Source organism: Dasypus novemcinctus, chromosome 2 (assembly GCF_030445035.2).
Source record: "Dasypus novemcinctus isolate mDasNov1 chromosome 2, mDasNov1.1.hap2, whole genome shotgun sequence".
Taxonomy (NCBI): domain Eukaryota; kingdom Metazoa; phylum Chordata; class Mammalia; order Cingulata; family Dasypodidae; genus Dasypus; species Dasypus novemcinctus.
The window spans coordinates 97,469,038-97,490,910 of record NC_080674.1 but is presented as its reverse complement, the minus strand read 5'-3'; the positions used below and the strand labels follow the sequence as shown (position 1 = coordinate 97,490,910).

Genomic DNA, 21,873 nt, shown 5'->3' with positions numbered 1-21,873 from the left:
AAGGATTATCTAAGGGTTGCATTATCTATGGCTTCCTATCTGTAAACAAATTGGCAATCTTTGTCACTCTTTGCTCCTGGCTGTAGAAGCACTTCTCCAATCCTGGAATATTTAGGTAGATGTCTGCCTGCCATGTAACTTTCCAGAGATGCAGTGGTTTAAAAGAATTAAAATGGGAAGATTTACCTAATTTGGCAAGAATATATGCCAAGTAGAGCAAACGATGAATTAATTTTTTCCTGTTGAGTTATTCTGATAGTTGGATTTCCTTGGCCTCAAAAAAAAAAAAGCAAAAGTTTCATTTGAAGTTCAATCAAATGTTTCAAGACAGATCCTCTGGAAAGCTATTTAACTTCTGTATTGTAGCAATGAACTTCCTATTCTACTCTCATTTCTTGACAAAACCTCTTGAAATAGCAGCATGTCAGCCCTGGCTCTCATGAGGTTGACAACATTCGTAGAAATAGACACAATTTTTTCAGGATCACTGGCAGAGTCGTTGACACCGGCTGACACCACTGCATGTTGAGATGAGGAGCATGTTTCTTCACCAAAGCAGCCGACCCAGATGTGTTGCCAAGCATCACAGATGCTCCATCTGGGTCTAGGGTGCCAAGATTTCTATTCCGCCTGAAAGTTTGTTTGGCAAAGAAATTCTTCACCATTTTAAAGACATTGACTATGCAGATCCTAAAAGGAGTTCACAAATTAGGAGTTTTTCCTTGATTGCGTGAACTTGCCAACAGGAGTTGACTAGAGGTATCACTAAGTTACTTGCAAAAGAGAAATATTTTTAAAATGTCAGAAATTCTATAATGGTTGACATCATTTGAGAGGGACACAGCTTCAAGAAATATGTGGGTTCACCAAAATACTTCCAGTGCGTGTGGGTTCTTTTTCTCGGTGAGATAATGAAATAAAAAAAAAAGAAAAAAAGTTTCAATACAAGTCCTTTTCCTGCTACTCTTGGAACAAATAAAAATCCAGGTAAAATCTCAGCCTTTTAAAATTAAGACTTCTTAATTTAAAGAAAAAGATCCTCAATATCTAACAGATTTTCAGATTAGGAAGCATCTTTCCACATAAGTACTGCAATTTGTGTTCTATTACACTCCATTAATAATGTAAAACACAATAGATATGTAAACTTCACAGTGCTATTTATTTATGTTATACTTTCCAGCCTAAGCTTGTCTCAAAGTAAACAAAGGTGTATGGCTACAATTGTGTTGGCAGGATGTGTTTTGTTAGATTCCTATCATCAGGAAACTCTTCTATGGTCTTAACGTGGCAGGGATGAGGATCATGAACTGTCACTTGCTGTTAACCTTCAGTAGCCTTTGTGGTAGATTGCATGATTGTCAAGATGTACTTCCTGACCTATTGATGCCACACTTGGCCAGGTAACTCACTTTGCTGACACATGCCACCTCCAAGGAGAAGCTTTTAGAGCCACCCTTTGTTCTGCCATCTTTTTTCCTTCTGCAATAAGACTGGAACTATCCATACAGGAGCTCTTCTTCTGCCTGGGTCCCAGAATAAAGATAACATGGAGCCAATCCATAATGGACATATGGTATGAGTAGGAAACAAATCTTTGTTTTTATATGCCTCCACAATATTAAAGTTCTTGTTACTGCAACATAAATTAGTCTAAGCTGATACAGTAACCCTTGCATACTATCTGAGTGAGTGAACCAATGCCTTAGTGTTGTAATTTGACATAAAACATAAATATTTCACAAATATAATCTGTCTCAAAAGAAATTAAAAAAGAAAACTTTTTTCTCCTAAATTCATATCTATCTCCCTTTAAGCTAAATCTCAGACATAGGTTGAACTGTCTTAACGTTTGTTTCTCTCATTGAAAAATAATATTCATTTCATAAATATATTGAGGAACAAGCCACTGAGCAAACAAAGATAAATCACATTGTGGGCCTTTCAGGAGTCACTGTCTGGTGGGGCCCTCAATTATGTAAACCAATCGTTATAATGAGAAGAATATTAGAAAGTGAGTGGAGTTTTTTGGGAAAAGAAGAGAGTGACCAACTTCACAGAGGTGTCATTGAATGTTCCACAGAAGCAGAAACTTACTTTGTGTCTTGAAGGATGGCTAAGAATGTACCAGGAAGTGTGGTATGCAAAAATCAACAAGTAGGAACAAAAAGTATGGGAGAGAAAGTGGAGGGAAATGACACAGGAAAGATAAATGTAAGAGTGTGGGGGCTCTGGTCGTCATCTCAGGAGTTTAAATTATATTCTCCAAGCAACGAGGAATCAATAGCAGTTTCCAAGTAGGGAATTCTCATGACAAAATTTGTGCTTTAAGAAGAATACGTTGGCTACATGGCAAAAGATGGAATGAGAAAGAAATGAGAAAATGAAATGAAGTGGGGAAACATGATGAAATATACTATGGTATATATATGAAATATACTATGGTAGCCCCAGCAAGAGATAATAGCATCTTTAACTTAAAACAGAAACAGTTGGAATAGAAAGAAATCTGAGAGAAATTAATAGTAAAAGTAATCAGACTAGTGGGAAAAAAAATTCATATTGAAAACAGAAAATTTAGGGCCGTGGATGACTGTGAGATGTCCAGTTTAGATAAACTTATATGTGTGCAGCATTTCACTTTTTTCCTGGCCTTATTTAATATTCATAATTCTGCATATTCAGCATACCAAGACCATTCCTTTATTTCAGGGAGGAAGATTAACTTGGCTAATGAGGAAGTGACTAGACACCAGATAATGTAACTAAAGTGGGGAAGTCGTTGAGACTAGGATTGAGATAACAAGTCTAATAGAGAAAAGGCTAAGACTAGAAATTGGGTAACTTGTCCACTGGCGACCCTGAGATCAGCAAACAAATCCTCTAATTTTCCTTCCCAGACAAAATATAGCAAATCCCATTGACCTACCCCGGAGACGACATCTGGGCTACTTGGAGTAAATTTTGCTTAGTTAAAGCTTTTTCTGATCAGCATAGACATAGTGTTCCATAATCCTGCCCAGCTCTCTTTGCCTGAATTCCTCTGAGTGCTGGGTATTGGCAGCGTTTGGAAAAATGGTGGTGACAGGTCCATTCACAGTGCCCTTTACCCAAAAGGTAAGCACCAATCCAATATGAAAGCAAGAAGTATAAATGTAAAAGGAGGTAAAGTATTTTTCATACCTCAAAATTTGGATCAGAGGGAAAGGTACATAGTAACCATGCTTATTCTGGCTTTGATCTAAAAGTCATTAGGATTAGGTGATGCTGGAAGAACTTGGATCAATTGAGAAGCAGCCACTATTGTCAGTCCTTTATAGATGAAAAGACTAAAACCTCTGAGACATAGAGTAACTCACTAAAAGTCACAAAGGAAATGAAACAACCAGGCCTCAAACTCTAGTCTGTCTGTCTCCAAAGTCCATCATTTTCTGCATAGCAAACCCCCAAACTTAGTAACCAGAAATAATAATTGAGTATTCTCTTTCATTATCCATCAGGTTGACTGGGCTCACCTTAGCTTGCTTGCTTGGGCTCTCTCAAGTGATTATAGTAAGATAACTGAGGCTGAAGTCATCTAAAAGCTCAGCAAGGTCCAGCATTCAAGATGGTTCAACCACATGGCTGGCAATTGATGCTGACTGTTGGGAGCTCAGCTGGGGTGGTTTACTGGGGTACCTGTGCGAGGCCTCTTCAAGTGTCTTGGGCTTCTCATAACATGGTAGCTAGACTCTGAGAGGGACCATCCAAAAGCACTCCAAGAGGAAGCTACAAGGTTTCTTATGACCTAGCCTCAGAAGTCCTAGCACATCACTTCTGCCACATTCCATTAGTCAAGAAAGAACACTAAAGCCAACCCAGATGCAGAAAGGGAATTAAATTCCATTTCTTGATAGGAAGTGCCAAGGTCATACTACATAAGAACATATGGGATGGGAAACATTGGGGCCATCTTTGGAAAATATAGTCTACCACAATTTCCAAAGAACAAAAGCCTCTCACAGATATCCTATAGCATTAAGGAATATGACAACTGCTTCCTGCCAAATGATGCTCACTTTATCAAAGGTTTATCAGCATGTAGTGTTGGATTAGGTTAGTTCATGTAGCAACTTTAAATTTCCAAGTAGATCCAAGTTGTTTTTATCCTACATATAAATTAAATTTTTGTTCTTGATTTGCAACATGTGAAGTGACAAAGCACTGACTGGAGTGTCATTCTGTACTTCTCCACTGAACTATGAAAGGGCTTCCTAATTCTTTCTTCTATTTCCTGTCCATAGGTAAGCAGTCGGTCTAAATATTTCACCTTCTCTCTCTAGCTAAGCACTCGCTTGAAGCTAGTTGGGGGTAGGAAGGAGTTGCAATGAATCCTCTAAAAATTCTTCTTTAAATTGTCGTGAATATCCAGTGTCCCCCACTGATAAAGGATGACAAAATGCCAATGGGCTATGTTCTGGAAGTCAGGCTTTACCTACTCTGGCTGCCAAAAATAAAAAGCCAAGTGAGGAAAGGAGGTTACAGAACATTTCCTTCATAAAACATAATCATTTCTTCTTTGTTAGAAAATATAACTTGAAACTGCTGACAGTTCAGATCTGGTATCTTACTAGCATTCAAGGACATTTCTCATAGGATTTAAAAGTTCCCTGAGGGAAGCAGACTTGGCCCAGTGGTTAGGGCGTCTGCCTACACATGGGAGGTCCACGGTTCAAACCCCAGGCCTCCTTGACCCGTGTGGAGCTGGCCCACGTGCAGTGCTGAGGCACGCAAGGAGTGCCCTGCCACGCAGGGGTGCCCCCACGTAGGGGAGCCCCACACCCAAGGAGTGCACCCCCTAAGGAGAGCTGCCCAGTGTGAAAGAAAGTGCAGCCTGCCCAGGAATGGCGCTGCACACATGGAGAACTCATGCAGCAAGATGACGCAACGGAAAGAAACACAGATTCCTGTGCCACTGACAACAGAAGCGGAGGGGAAAGGGGAAGGGGAGGGGGGTTTGGGAGTAAATAAATAAAAAATAAATCTTATAGAAAAATAAAATAAAATACTTTGAAAATAAAAAATAAAAATAAAAATAAAAGTTCCCTGAGATCTCCAAAAATTTTCCTGTAGGAACTGTAAATAGCTAAGTCAAGATTCTTTTCTAGTATCCCTGAAGCTAATGTTTCTCTGCCATAGTGAGGTAGTATTACATGGATGTTAAAATCAATATCTGGTATGTTATGCACATAAATGCTATTTCTTGGTTCTGATGTCTTAACTGAGTATTCTGGTCAGCAGTGATTTTGGAATTAGGATCAAATCCATAATCTATTGGTGATTCCATACTTGAATATTTTGGAAACACAAGGAAATATGAAAAACAAATATACAGCTGTTGCAGTCTGATAATGTAAGATTTTATTGATTACCTAACAGAGTAACTCCCTGGGTATTAGGTTTGCTTGTCACAGCCTTCAATAACTCAGTAGTTGAACAAGCTATTTTTGTTGTTGTTGTTGTGCTGACCACAAAGTCATATAGTTGCTAAATCAAGGTACTCAGATTTCATAATTTGGCAATTTCTTTCCTTTCTAATGGGGTGTATTTAGAGAAAATGGGTTGCCTCTTGTACCATGTAATACCAAATCAGATCAGAATTCATGCACAATTATGTCAGTAGAAATCTAATAATATAGGCTGGTTTATCTGTAGATAACACATGGAAAAATAAATTTCCACAACTGACAGATTTACCTGATTCTTCCCTCATATAAGTTATTTTTAAGTAATTGAGCTAAAGAATAACTAGATTACTCTTCATGCTACTCCCCAAAAACACAAAACAAAAAACCCTCAATAGTAAAATGGCTGCTAAATATTCAAGCTCTGTCAGTCGGCCTCCCCGCTTTCCCCCCACTTCTCTTTGAACAAATTCCAGAATAATGAATGCAAAGAAACAGTAAAAAGACATTTTGCATTAGCTATACATATTAAGAGAAACTTAAGGAAAACAAAATTTATGTAAAACACTTATGTGAAAATAACTTGACTGATAGTTAATGGAATTAAGTAATATAGGTTATGTTCTCAGTCTACCTGAGAACTGATATTAGACTGCCTAAAAAGCATTCAGAAATATAATCAGAAAAAGTCAAAGCCTATCACTAATCTGAAGACTTCTTGAAATCAATTAATATAATTTAAGATCAATTGTACAGCAAATGTGCTTAAGTGTTTTAGACTTAGGATCTCTTTGGAATGTTGTAACCCCTTTTAATGTTACTATTTATATATAACTACCATGTGTATAGTATTACACCTTTAATGCATTGTATTAGCTGTCACTTGAAATTAAGTGCAGGCATGTTTTTTTTGGCCTTCAGTTTTTCCTACATTAAACATTTAAATAATGATACCAATAGTAAAGGGTAGGTATCATTCCCAGAGGAAACTTGCTTCTGCATCTGGTGCGGCTGTGTTCGGTTTTATACGAGAAAGATGTTGTAATATCAGAATCTCTTAGTGTTTACACAACTGGTATCCAGAACTCTACCTGATGGCTTTTCTTGGGGAATTAATAGAATCAAGGATTATGGTAGGCATGTTTGATACATATCCCTTGTCTATAGAGAACTGGTGATAATTCCATCAAAATTTGTTCCTAGATAATCATATGTTATGTATTTTTATCTTTGTGGTTTTCTTCACCAACTCTGTGCTTGCATCATTGCCTTCATCACAAGGTCAGGTTTTGAAGAACTATTGATTCATCTTGAAAATATAAGTAGGATGTATCAAACATGGGTTTTCTTCCCTTAACATGAGTTTCGATAGCATTTTTTTAAAACAGTGAATCCATAGCTAAAACATGTTCTTTAACCGCTTTTAATTTATGAGGAAAAGAAAATAGACATTTATTGATTTCATGTTTTTGTTTTCATAACTCATTTTACTTTTTATGTTTTAATGATATCGTGCAGGATTTTCTCCATGATAAAATCGTGGCGCTTTCTGGACATACAAAACAATTAGTTTTAATAAAAGAAACTATCCAGATGTGAGCCACTTGGAGGGATTATAGCTAACATGATATAAAATTAAAATTCCATATATATATTCATAAATATTCCCCTTTCCAGATTCTAAATCCTAGTGATCTTGCTTCCTGTCTGGGTCTTTTTCCATAAAAACAGGTAAAAAAGAAAGATATCGGTTTTTTATCTTACAAAAGTTGTCCAACTTTGTCACTCACAAGTAGTTTTGCTTTGATTAACATACCCACAGCACAGAAATGAAGGTTGAAGTTTTCTGATTTAAAAAAAGAAATCAAGATACGGTACTTTTCCAACTTTAAATGTGAATGATCCATTCAGTTCATTAATTCACATATTCATGCAGGCATGCACTTAATAGGGTATTTGAGTACCTGTGACAAATGTCTATTCTGTGCTTCATACACTGACATGTTTTTAGAAAAGAGTGTAATGAGTTTTCTTTTCCTTCATTCACCATCAATCTCAGACAAATTCTACATCTGTTGCCTCCATTTACTCTCCATTTTTTTTTTTTAAAGATTTATTTATTTATTTATTTAATTTCCCCCCTTCCCCTGGTTGTCTGTTCTTGGTGTCTATTTGCTGCGTCTTGTTTCTTTGTCCGCTTCTGTTGTCGTCAGCGGCACAGGAAGTGTGGGCGGCGCCATTCCTGGGCAGGCTGCACTTTCTTTCGCGCTGGGCGGCTTTCCTCACGGGCACACTCCTTGCGCGTGGGACTCCCCCACGCGGGGGACACCCTTGCGTGGCACGACACTCCTTGCGCGCATCAGCACTGCGCATGGCCAGCTCCACACGGGTCAAGGAGGCCCGGGGTTTGAACCGCGAACCTCCCATATGGTAGACAGACGCCCTAACCACTGGGCCAAAGCCCGTTTCCCTCTCCATTTTTTAAAATCGTAATTCTTTCTTTTCTGATTTCTGTTTATAGTGATTTACTAAACTTGTCCCCGAAGACATCAATAACCTCTCTTGGTCATCCTTCACCTTTCCGATGTAGTTATCCCAATGCTTGCTTGACTACCGTTTAGGATCCTCTCCTATCTCCCTGAGCACTCCAGACTTTTTTGGTTTGTTTGCTTATGTTCACACTTAAATTTTCTTCAGTTGTCTCTAATGATGTTTGGAATGCTTCCAATTATATTCTCCTTTAGAGAACTAATCTATGTCCACCACCTCAGTTAAGATAACTCTGAAAGCTTTAGCTCCATTCATTCCTCCTTGGATAAATAACACAAAATTGGAATATTCAAAGCACCGTGTTAGATGCTATGAGGGATACAAAAAGAAATGAAACCTAACTTTTCTCGAGAAGCTATAAATTTCTAGTTCTACGTTTTGTCCAAGTCTGTTGTCTATTTCCAACCTCTTAAGCATTGAAAGTTGTCCCATAATTAAGCACACTCAGAATATTTCAATATGAACTTGTGTTCTTCTTCTAAAACTAGCTTCTTTTAATGACTAATGGATTCCTGCCAGGAGCACGATTATTCCAATAATGAAGTTTCAAAAACTTCTTTGGTTCTCATTCTGTCTAATCAGTCATCAAAATTCTATGGGCTTTGCCATTGGAATATCACTGCTTTCAATCTTCCTAGATTTTGTTATGCTCTGCCTTTCTATCTACATGAAATGCCGCTTCTGCTTATCCCTGTCTGCTCATTCTTTAAGACCCAGTTGAAACCACCCTCTTCCACCCTCCCCTCCATTCACTCTTTAACCAGCAGTGAGCTCTCCTTTATAATGTACAGCAATGTCTTTTCTTTTCTCAGTTGACCTTTCTTTCTTTCCTCTTCCATTTACTGCCCAGTAATTGTGCCAAGTAAGCTGAGCACTTCACATGTATTATCTAATTGCATCCTCATGACAACTCTTTTAGATAACTTCTATCGCCAGGAAGATTGTAGTGATAAGGAGAACAGAAGTTTTAAATAGGAAAGGATTTTATTTATTTATTTATTTAAAGATTTATTTAAAGATTTATTTATTTATTTCACTCCCCTTCACCCCCCCACCCTGGTTGTCTGTTCTCTGTGTCTATTTGCTGCGTCTTCTTTGTCTGCTTCTGTTGTTGTCAGCGGCACGGGAATCTGTGTTTCTTTTTGTTGTGTCATCTTGTGTCAGCTCTCCATGTGTGTGGCGCCATTCCTGGGCAGACTGCACTTTCTTTCGCACTGGGCGGCTCTCCTTATGGGGCGCACTCCTTGCGCGTGGGGCTCCCCTACGCGGGGAACACCCCTGTGTGGCAGGGCATTCTTTGCACACATCAGCACTGCACATGGGCCAGCTCCACGCGGGTCAAGGAGGCCCTGGGTTTGAACCGCGGACCTCCCATGTGGCAGACAGACGCCCTAACCACTGGGCCAAGTCTGCCGCCAGGAAAGGATTTTAGAGGGGGCTGAGTTTGAGTGGTCAACAGGCCATCCAACCAGGTATTCCAGGAGACTCTGGAACCTGAAACGTGGAATCCAAAGAAGAGGTTATGGCCAGAGACTTAATCTTGAGAATTATCCTTTCAAGATATAAGTAATAACTAAAGAAGAGGAAAGGGAAGAGGGCCAAGGGTAGTTCTATGGAGAATGCCTCTGTTTAAGGGGTGCAGGGAGGTTAAACAGAACATGTGGCTGGAAAGAAATCATCAGAGTAGTAAAAGGGGAGTTGGAAGGGTCCCTGCCATGGGCACTGAGAGTTTTGAGAAACATAATCAGTCATGGAAGATGAGAACTGAGAAAGTCATGAAGTTGGTGATTAGATTAGGTATGACTTTGTGCTCAGTTTCCCGAAAGTGGTGAGAGGAGAAAACAGCAAAAGGCTAATGTGTAACCAACTGGTTGGCAATGGGAGGCAGCTGATATGGACTGCCCTGTGGAATGCTTTGGGTTAGAGGGAGAGAGAAAAGGAACTTACAGAGAGGGCAAGAACTTGGAGTTTGTTTTAATAATGGAAAACTTGGACTACTTTAGAGGAACTGGTGGAGAATGAGGAATTTCAGATTTAGAAGAGTGGAGGATTGAAGTCTCAGAAGAGATGGGAGTGGGTAGAAGGAAGAACCTAAGAGATGAGGATGAAGTTCTATGGAAAGGTTCTGGGTGAAGAACACCCGGCCTCAGTTCTGTCAGGAAAGCAGGAGAAATGGTCACCTGTTGAGAGTGTAAAGAATTGGAATGGGAGGCTTTGGAGGAAGGAGAAAGACTGAAATAGCACTTGAGAGGAATGTGATTGCTAGTCACATATAAAGTCTGGGCTGGGGCTATGTTACATAACATTCATAGTAGCCAAAATAGAACAGTTCACAGCTCAACAGCCTGGCACTATTTGTACAGAAATAAGATAATACAGAAAGAACATAAGGATAGGTACAGTAAAGTCCATATAGTTTGCAGTGGAAGGAGAAAAATGAGGCCAAAACTGGTTGGATGGCCTGGGAGAATGGTAAGGAGCTAGGAGGATGAAGCCTCAAAATCAGTGGGATGGAGAAGGATTGCCCATCAGATGAAGGTGTAAGGGGCAGAACTAGATAAATTGTTACTTAGACACTTTAAATTCTCTTTTTGTTTGTTTATAATGGAAAGTTCTGCCTGGATAATAAAAAAAGGATACACTTTTAAAGTTAAGTGTACTTTGACACTTCTGAAAGCATCAATCAAACTGCTCGGTAAGGAAAGTTGAATTTTGCTCTCCATCTTCTTTAACTTTTCACCTATGGCTTTAGATGAAGTCTGTTTTAAAAGAAGAAGAAGAAAAAAAAGATGTCAAAGAGAGTTCTAAATTATAGAATGACATCTACCATACAGTTCTTCTGTCACTCTTGCTAATATTGCTTAGTATTCTGAATTTTAAAAATTATGCCATTATTGAGATTTAAAACTCTATGGATGCAGACTACATTTTTGAAAATAAGACTTTTTACTATGCATAGCCAATTGTAGTCCACTGAGAAAATGATGTATTTTTTCCAATACATTTTTATTATGTACTTAACTGATGGACCTTCCCAGCTTCTTCAAAGACATTCCACTTTCTAAAAATATACTTAAATTTGTATTTACCTGTGAGGCTAGATTGGTTTCAGGGGACCCAGTCCTCTTTTCCTTGAGTAAATTATACATATTTTAGAAAACTATCTGAAAACATATTTACCTCTTATGGAATTTTGGTCTCACGTGTAATTAAGACAAGTTTTTTTTTTAAAGCATTGCCAATACACTTTAAATCTCTCAGGTAAGTAAGATATATTTTATAATCATCTAAGAATGACTTCTCTCTTTCTTTCCTTTTCTTTCCCTTCTCCTGTAACTATCACCATGCTTCCTCTATAAAAATACTTAGTATTATTTCATTGTTTCCTAAGATACTGCTTTTCTCTTGGGGTCCAGCACACCAATTATTTTTTCCTTCCATTTAATGCACTGGCAACTGTACATGGAAAAGGCACACACTATTTGTATCTACCTTACATATAATCTTTAGAAGAGAAATTCCTTTGTGAGGATCCAAGATTCTTCTGCACACACAGTTTCTTTGGTGTTCACTTTTTTTTTTCCTCTCCCCTTCCACCTCCCTTCCTCTAACCGCCCCCCCCCAGTTGTCTGCTTTCTGTGTCCATTTACTGAGTATTCTTCTGTGATCGCTTCTATCTATCCTTAGCAGCAGCACCAGCAATCTTTTGTGGCATCATCTTGCTGTGTCAGCTCTCCATGTGTGTGGTGCCATTCCTGGGCAGGCTGCACTTTCTTTCACACTGGGCAGCTCTCCTTACCGGGAGCACTCCTTGCGTGTGGGGCTCCCCTACGTGGGGGACACCCCTGTGTGGCAGGGCACTCCTTGCGCACATCAGCACTGCGCATGGGCCAGCTCCACACGGGTCAAGGAGGCCTGGGGTTGGAACTTCAGACTTCCAATGTAGTAGGAGGACGCCCCAACCACTGGGCCAAGTCCGCTTCCCTGGTGTTCACTTTTTAAGAAGGTATTTCCAGTATTGGGGAGTTTACTTGTAGAACCAAGAATATAGTTTTGTTTAGTAAGAGAAACATAATTGATACTATACTTTGAGCTTATTTAAAAAATGAGAAGTTAGACCTGAAAATAAACATAAAGTCATGTCATAAATATATTAAAAAAACAACCATGTACCACAATAATGATTAAAAACCAAAGAAATAATGACACTTCTTAGGAAAACATACTTTCCCATTTAACTGTTTTGCTCTTTTAAAATACCTTTAATGTGCTGACTTCTTTAAATGGATTTCATAATGAAAATGTACAGTCCCTCTTTCTTTGCCCTACAAGAATATTGCAATATTTCTCCCAGGAAGAAAGTAGTAGGAACCCCTTGTGACAACATGAAAAACTTGAAGAAAAGGTATTTGCTAGAAACTGTAAGATGATTGTAGATAATACAGTAATGCCTAGTGGTTTCTCCCTTCTGTGCTTCTGAGGACCAATCTCATACATCTCATGAGACTGAATTCTGAAGTTGCTGTGAAATAAATAACACTGTTGTGTTCACTTTAACGTGAAGTCAAGATTTCTTTCCACTTGGGGTAATTGCGACCTGAGTGGATCCTGCTCTGATCAAGTGATGGCGAGGCTCTGAATTAAGTTCTCAGACGTTAGGGCCCAAGAATCCCATGCTACAAAAATGTCTGCAGCAATTGCTAAGCTTCAAGACTTGGATGAGGACTTGCTCTTAGGTTGGTAGCCTAAATATCCTAGCTGCCCAGACTTGTTTTAGAACTCAGGTGACCACAAGTCCTCGTTTACACGTTATCCTGCTATAATTATTAATAGTGCCCCATTTCACATTGTCCCAATATGGATGATAGATGATCCATCTACTTAGGAGCTCTTTGGATTGAGATTTGTCTCTGTGGATGTTTTGGTTATTATGTTTGCATTGTTTATATTTACAAAGGATTGCATTTTCTTTTCATCCCCACAGCTGTGAGGAGATTTTAAAACAAACACCCCCACCACAACAACAAAAAATCTGGTTTTCATCTGAGTAATCTAGGGACATTGTTAAAACAGATTCCTTTTGTCTACCCCAAGAGATTCTAATTTAGTAAGAATGGGATAGGACCCAGGATTTTAAAAAATATTTTTAACTAGGTGATTGTCGGGCACCTTAGAAATTTTGTTTTAGGCACCTGCAAACTCAACCTGCCTGTCTGACCCCTAACTTCCAAACTCAGGAATGTGCAGAGGGGCATGCCTATTCCAAAGTACTCTGGTTAACATTTGGTCAAGCTGATTAGCTGCAGTCTGGCTGGGTGATACTGACAGGCTTGAACAACGAATATTTCCCAAGTTAGCTCTGAGGGTTCATCTTCACTGTCTTGACGTGGGTGCAACTCAGTACATCAGTTCGCATGAAATTCCATCAGAAGTATTCTCTGATTCTCCTGCCAAGCATATATGTGTGGATTCAGCCAGGTGAGTTAAAATGGCTTACCCGAGGAAGCTATTTGACTATTTTTCAAGAATAGTGAGTAGGATTGAACAGTGGTTCTTTCTGGAAGGTTTGTCCTAGAACAAAAGACAAATCCTTAAGTGATTCAGGCCCTCTCTCTCCTCCCATCCCTTAGCACGGCATTGTGTGCAATCAAGGACACATGCCATTCAGAAGCAGCTCTGCTTTGCTGACACTCTCAAAGTCATTCTTTCTTTCACAGCTGTCAATGCACCGCACTCTTTATGCATTCTTTCTGGGCACTAGATCCTCACATTCCATCCAGCAGGAGAAGTAGACACCTGAACAAAGGAAGCAAGGGTTCTTGGCCTCCTGAAGATCAGGGACCTAGGCCCACACACATGACTGAAGTGTCTTCACACACTCTTTTATTAGTCTTCCAGGCATACTTGCATGTGAAGGGTCTTAGCATGCTTCCCCTCGCTTTCCTCTTCTCCCTCCTCCCCACCCTATGCCTTCTCCCATATACTATCTCGCATGCCTGGGCTCTGTCGAAGGAAATTAAACTGTGATTTGGTATGCTAAATTACCTGAACTAAAAACTATAATTTGCAATATTATTAAGTCATCACTGTCATGGATTTCAATTTCTTTTCTGTTTAAACCCCCTAGCTCACAGCACTGCTCTTTTCGATGATTACGAAAAAGAGAAAGAAAAGCCCTTGGTAGCTCTGCGGACTTACCGTATCTATCAAGGCACTTAAAGTGTTTTGCTTCAGAGTAGTTACTTCGGTGTAGCCAGTTTTTAGGTGAACAACTCCATGTTGCTTTCTCGGTGTGTCTGTTCTTGTTAAAGAGCAGGTGGGAAAGATGTGGGCCTCTTGCATGCTCTTCTTACAGTCTGGGTCCATTGCAAGAATTAGAAATTCCATTCTTGGGCTTCCACAGAGAAAATCCTGGCCAGGTTGCATTCCTGGATATTGGAAATGCTTCCTTCCTGTGCTGCATTTTCCAATCCTCTTGGGATATTTCCTGTTAGCTGGCGGCACTGATGGCTTTCCTAATAGCCAGACGCCTAACTCCCTTCTGCCATATACTCTGTGCTACTGCTGCTGCTTTGAATTAGGTGTCAGCATTTTCAGTAAGAACAAACCAGTTAGAATAAGCTAAGTGTTGCTACAGTAATAACTCCAAATCCCAGGGCCTCAAAACCACAATGTTTTATTTCTTGCTCATACCGTGTATCCATCATAAGTGGGCAGGGGACTTTGCTTCATGCCTTTGGTAAAACCCGCACCTTGGGGACCTGGGCTATCAGAGCAGCTGCTGTTTGGAATAACACCAGTCACCAAGTCAGAAGGAGAAGCATGGTGAAGAATGCACTGGCTCTTAAAACTTCTTCCTGGAAGCAACACATACCATTCCGCTCACCTTTCATTGGCCAAGACAAGTCACTTCAAATGGGTGGGAAGCACACTCCTGCCAGGGGTCCAGAATGAGTGCCAGAGTATTTGTGCACAGCTTTTGTCATTACGACAAGAGCCTAGTAAGTTCCTGAGTTTAAAATAATGAAGGGCAGGAATAACTTAATTAACTTTTATTTACCCAAGAATATTTCATCTGAACTGTTGAGGACTTAGTACCTCCCCCTGATACTTCAATAGCATTACAGAATCAAGATGAAGACTTGGGTCACTGTTGGGGGAATAGCAACTCTTCAGGGCTGGTACCTCCTCTGTGACTACCCTGGACCCAGACAAGACACATGGTGAGATGTACTTGATAATATTGGTACCATATTGGTCATATGGCAGCAGTGATCTAAGGACCAAGGGAACTGATACATTCTACTTCCTCTCTCTCTCTGTCTCTCATTCAAGTCTACACTGAAGGCTAACGATATCAGGTAACAGTACAGACTGTACTAACGGTTCATTCAAGCGCTAAAGTCAGACTTCCTCTGTTTGGATTCCAGCTCCATCACTTACTAGCTGAGTGACTTTAGGTAAATTGCTTAACCTCTCAATAACTTCAGTTTCCCCATTTACATGATGGGTTCAACAATAGTGCTTCTTCACAGCATTGATAAAATGTATTAGTAACTCTCTGCCCAGGGCCAGACATATAAAATTGCCCCATAAATGTCACCCTTAACAGATTGATGACAATTTTCTTACTTCAGTATTGTCACTTACAGATTCTCAAATGTGGGACACTAGCTTTCTTTTCCATCTGCTTTGATAAAATATTTCTAATATTTTCCATTCATCAAATAAATATATCTGAATGTGATTAAAAGTAGAATTGTTAGATTATACATGGTAACGGAATAAATTTTTTTTAAAAAATCCATGGAACTAACTACAGTGAAACATAAGCTCAACTATGGACTACAGTTTTATGTCCATGTTTATAGTTAATATGCTATCATCAATTAACAAATATTCCACGTCAGTGCAAGGTGTTAATTACAGGGTTGTATAGGGAAATCCTGTGTTTTATGTGTGATTGTTCTATAAACCCACAACTTCTCTATTAAAGGAAAAAAACAATCTTGATGGTACAGGGCTATATATGTCTGGAATGCTAGAAGGTATCACCAAATAAAACCCCATTTTGCCATTTGCCCACTCAAGCACAGCAAGTAATACTTTTCTCTACTCAAAGAATGTTTTTCTTTAGTCTCCTTTGTGATAGATGAGTCAAAATTATACAGGGTGGTGAGGAGTCTGAACTTATTTCAAATTTGATCTAAGTATTTAAATATGATGCACAGAATCTAATATTAATAAGACATGGACGCTTAGAATCAGAACATAAAACCCCAGGTCACAACATAGGTCAAGGGCAAGTACGCTGCCAGGCTGCCATTGCAGCGGCAGCATGAGGGAGAACTGTATCCTTGACCTTTCAGAGTCCACTCATCGCTCAGCCTTGAGTTGAGCACTCTTGCATCTGCCAGCCAGTCTGCTAATGGCTAGTCTACTGTGAGCAGTCAACTTAACAGCATCTTGTCTTTACCCAGGGTACTAAAGTATAATACCTTAGGTTCAATTTACTTCTCTTGTTTTCTGCTCAGTTTGAGGGCCCAACAGAGAGCCTGAAACATAGTGTTAAAGTACTACTGGCTCCAAGAAATTCTTTCTGGAAGCTACTAATATCATTTCAGACTTCTGAGACAATCCTTGAGAATCTTGGAGTGCCAATAACAGTGCTCAAGAAATGGATGCACAAGAGAATGTTAACTATGTTTTCCATGACAATCCAAGACTATTAATAGAAGGAAACAAAGGTCATAGAACAATAGCTTGACCCATGGAAACTTTATTTCTGATCAAAGATTTGAATCAACAATGCTGAACTAAATCTTTCAGAGCGTGAGGCTAAGAAGGTCAAATAATCATGGGTTTTTTACTTTTGCCACAAAGGCTGTTCCTTGCCCCACATAGCCATGCCAGAATGCCCCCTGGTAAAATGGGGGACTAAGTTATAAAGTTGATAGGGACTATGTGTGTTCAGAGGCACTCGTAAATCTTTCAGGAATCTTAAATCATCACCATCCTGACAATGTTTTAGTAATTCTATAACAAGCTCTTGAACAAGCACCAAGTCCTAACTATACGTGAAACTGTGGCTTGTGTTTTTCTAGCCTAGAAAGTGCTTTCCTCTGAAAGATACGTAACCTAAGTTTAAAAGTCCATTTACCTCTGGAAGACTCAAAAGATAGAATAAAATCCACTTCAAATTAACATAAATCTAATTGTTTGGGTCAAATTGTCTAAATAAGTCAATCACTTCTGATCTGCCTTATAGCTTCAAAAGTTCAACTTATTACAGAAGCCATATCCCAATTCACTTAGTAGACCACTAGACAGCTAATCAGAAGACCTGGATTCTAGATCTGCCTCTGACACACTCTGGAGTAAGCAGCTTTACCATTCTTGGCCTAATATAGAAAATGGGTTATTTGGAATAGAATAGAGGTCAGCAAACTATGGCCTGTGGACCAAATCCAGCCCACTGCATGTTTTTGTAAATAAAGTTTTACTGGTACATAGACACACCCATTCATTTACTTAGTGCCTATGGCTGTTTTCATGCTGCAATGGCAGAGTTGTATCTAAAATATTGACTATCTGGCTTTTTACAGAAAATGTTTATCCACTCTTGGACTAAAAGATGTCTAGGGTATATTTCCTCTTCTTTTATCTGCAAAATGAGAATTATAATGGTACTTACCTCATATGATTAGAAAGGTCAGATAGTCTTTAATGTAGTTCTGCCATATTGTGAATGTTAGTTAATATACAATTAATTATATAGTTGTTAGTTAAATGGTAAGCAGGATCACTATCAGAATTCTAGCAATCAGTTTACTCTTATAGAAAAAATAGTTACCATGATTTTTACCATGAGTAAGATATCCAAAGAAAAGAAAGAATGAAAGGTCTTCCCTGTGACTCTTAGACAACTAGAAGAACAAAATCCAATAGAGGCACAAGAAATCCATAGGCAAACTGTATTCCATTTCAGTCAAAATGATAAAGCCTAAGGAATGTTGGAAGCTCACATTATCTAATTTTCCACCTGATACTTGAGCCAGTCTTCGAAGACTAAGTCCATTTAGACAGGCCAAAAGAGGGTAGTTGAAGGTATTCAAAGCACAAGGTAGATGGAATGTCCAAGAGGCATTGAGGGAGCAGTGAATAGAAAAGATTGGCTGGAGCAAAATGTCAGTGGCAGAGTTAGGTCATGTGGGGTCATGTTGTAAAGTTTTGAACACTGGAGCAAGGAATATGCTAAGTTTCTTATGTGCATTGGGACCCACTGAAGGTTTCTGAACCTGAAAGAATTAGTATTTCTAAAATAATCTTCCTATCTTTATGGTACAGAATGCATTGGAGGACAAAGAAACAGAACTAACTTCTTTCTGTAGAGATAAATTTCAGTTTTATTGGCATTGTTTTTACGATTATAAGAATGCTTTATATTTGTTGTTCATGTTTATTTTCATATTCCCCTTTCTGAAATTCCACTTAAGCCTACTTTTCTTAGTGTGGTTAAAATAGATTAATAGCTAATGCACAAAAGTAAAAATGAATTCATATTTATTCTTTTTATAAGTACTTAAGCATCATTTTACATGTTCTTCAAAAAACATTCATCATAGTTTTCAATATATTCAACAATACTTATTAAAGGCCTACTGTGTAAAAGATAGAGAAAAAAATGAATAGAACATAGGTTCTGCCTTCAGTCTGGGAGAGAAAATAAGTGACATAAATAACATTAATTATAATACAAAGTAAAACGGGTAGTTTAAGTATTAAGAGTGGAGGGACTCAAAGTGTAGCCAACACATTGTCTACTCAATGTCCACTTTCCCATTTCCCCTTGCTAACAGAAGACTGATTTTTGTCCACTTAATGAGGAATCTGGCTAAATACCAATTTCCTAAGATTTCATTTCAGCTATGTGTGCCCATACAATATTGTTCTGGCAAAAGAACTGAAAGACAAATTTTTCTGGGATGTGGATGTAATGCCTAGAGTTGGGGCAACTATCTTGCCACCATAATGCAATAAACAAGTGGATGATGGAAAGGAAAGATCAGAAATGCTTAGGGTTCCAATATAGCTTTGAATATCTAAAATAACATCAGAATGGCTTCCTCCTAACCATTCTACTATGTGAGGAAAATTAACCCTATTACTTAAACTACTTGAATATTCATTCTCTTACAAGTAAACATTCGAAGATACACTGAGTAATGTTGACTCATGTTTATTTACTTGTTGAAGAAATAAGTATTTTCTTCAACAAATATTAAGTGCCTACTATGTATCAGGCAGACATTGTGCTAGATGCTAGGAATACAAATACTATGATTCTGCTCTTAATTTCTCTCTTCAGCAATACCTGATAACTTTGTTGAAGATACTCAGATGCAGAACAATAGAATGTCTCTTTCTCCCCCTCTGACTTTCTTATCATTGTAACTGCCCTCTATCCCTACCCTTGTAGGAGAGAAAAGAGACAAGCTGAAAATGAGGTCATGAGGAACCAAAGAAAAGTATTTTACTTGCCCCCTTCCTCAAATTCCCTCAGCATGGAAAGAGATGACCACTCTGTAAGAAGTCAGGAAAGCCAGTACTCTTCCTTTTCCCCACCATACACCTTGCACCAAAGAGCAAGCACTCTCTGAGTTTTGCCATGACTAGGAATCACCACCTAGAAAAAGTTAATTTACCTGAGGATATACTGCTCCCAAACAGGAAGGTGGTCATTAAGCAAGTCCTCAAACCTGAACCCCTAATGGATGTTCTTGGGGTCCATCTTGGACCTTGCTGCACTCAGGTCTATGCAAAAGAAATCTACGGGCATGAGAAATAGCTTCAGAACATTTTTATTCTTTTCAGGTAGAGCATGTCATAGGAGTGCTCTAGAGCAGGGGTTCTTAACCAGGGGTCCTTGAGCTTGAATTGAAATACATAAAAACATTATTCTTGTGGGGATGTGTTGGGGTGGGTGTGACATATTTATTAAATAATACACAGTATAGTGTGAACTTAGTAAGAGGTCTCTGGTTTTCACCTGACTGGCAACGGGGTCTGTGGAACAAATAAGGTTAGAACCCCTGCTCTAGAGTCTTCTTATTTTTCACCATCTCTAAAGCAAATGGTTACCTGTTAAGAGATGTTCTGTTTAAGCTTCATCTTTGTTACTGAACCTTTGGAGATGAGCTAAGAACAGGTTTAGTCTTGGTATCAAATTCCTGGACATAATCCAGTGAAGAAGTGTGTTTTGGTAAGAAAGCTCAGCTACTTCAGAAACGGTCATTTGGCTAAGATGCTGCAGTGATGGAGCAATGAAAGACCAGTGCACCATTTATCAAAAGTCCACGAGGATAAAATAAATTCATTGTTCTCAGCAGTGCCTCCTCTGCCCTTCCTTGTTTCTGATATTGCCCTGTAATCCCAGCTCAAAAGCCTGTCTTGCCAACAACTTCTCTCTCCCTACTATCTCTGAGTCATTTTTCTTGATTATCTCAATACCACTGCCCTAAATCTGACCCTCATTAATCCTCCTGGTGACTAGCAATGGCCTACCAACTAGTCTTTTCTACCCCAGGCTCCTGCAATCCAAGCCACACCTGCTTACTGTAACTTCCAGCATGTATGTTCCATAGAGCAGGGGGACTTTGTCTGCCTTGTTCACCATTGTAACCCCGGGACCAAATATAGTCCTTGGCACGGTGTAGGACCCTCAATAAGCATTAGTTAGATGAATGCATTATAAAGAACAGCCCTGATCTGGTAACTTCCCTGCTCAAAACCTTTGTCTCCCCATTTCCCATGACATGAAGTCCAGCCAACCCAAGCACAGATCTCCAGCTGACATTCTGGTATTCACTCACTCTGTGCTCACTCATGTGCTCTTTGTTCCAGCCAATCCAGGCAACATTACATTTCCAAGACAGGATCCCTTGCCTCTTTTTAGTCTTTCAGCCTTTGTTCCCTCTCCCTGGAATGCTCATAATGCTCCCCCAGGCCATCTCTGCCAGTTCAAATCCTACTCATCCCTTAAGAACCAGCTCTAATCTCCCTTCCTTCAGGAAGATAATAAACATGCCATTTTTTTGGAAGCTCACTACATGCTAGCCTCATACTTTCTCCTCACAAAAACCCTATGGCTTTATACTCAGTTTAAAGGTAAGGAAACCAAAACTCAGAGGCATTTTAAGGGATTTGACCAAGTTTGTACAGCACAGGCAGGGCAGGATTTGAATCTGATACAAACCCTGAACTCTTACCCCTTAATCAAGACCGCCATCATTGTACCTCAAGCATTTTGCTTTTATTTTTTATTTTTTTGTAATTAGAAAAGTCGTGGGTCTGCAGAACAATCATGCATGAAATACAGGGTTCCCGTGTAACACTCTATTATTAACAACTTGCATTGGTGTGAAATATTTGTTATAAGTGGTAAAAGCAATTTTTATAATTGTATTACTAACTATGGTCCATTGTTTGACTTAGGGTTCACAGTTTATGTAGTATAGTTCCATAGATTTAAAGAAAAATTATGTTACCCTATATATAATCTAACATTTCCTCTTTAATCACATTCATAAATTTCAATGCTACTACTTACATTTACAGTGTTGTGTTACCATCATCACCACCCATTACCAAAACATTTCCATCATTCTAAATAGCAACTGTAAATTTTAAGCCTCAGCTTCCCATTCCCTATCCCCAACCTGTTCCCTGGTAACCTATCTTTTAGATTCTGACTTTGAATTTGCTTATACTAATAATTTCAAATCAGTGAGTTCATACAATATTTATCCTTTTCTGTCTTTCACTTTACATGGTGTCTTCAAGGTTCATCCATGTTGTTGCATGTATTAGGACCTCATTC

At 39.0% G+C, this 21,873-nt stretch overlaps 1 protein-coding gene and 1 long non-coding RNA gene across 13 annotated transcripts in view; one reads left to right on the top strand and one right to left on the bottom strand.

Moving 5' to 3' along the window:
- The window catches only part of MCTP1 (multiple C2 and transmembrane domain containing 1), a 568,532-nt gene that overhangs the window by 501,079 nt on the left and 45,580 nt on the right, over positions 1-21,873 (top strand). The gene's annotated exons all lie outside the window — the stretch shown is intronic.
- LOC111767101 (uncharacterized) lies at positions 10,668-14,281 on the bottom strand. Its single transcript, XR_002798996.3, has 3 exons — positions 14,193-14,281; positions 13,492-13,565; positions 10,668-10,753 (listed from the first exon to the last, which is right to left on the bottom strand). It is a non-coding gene; the product is annotated as an uncharacterized lncRNA (long non-coding RNA).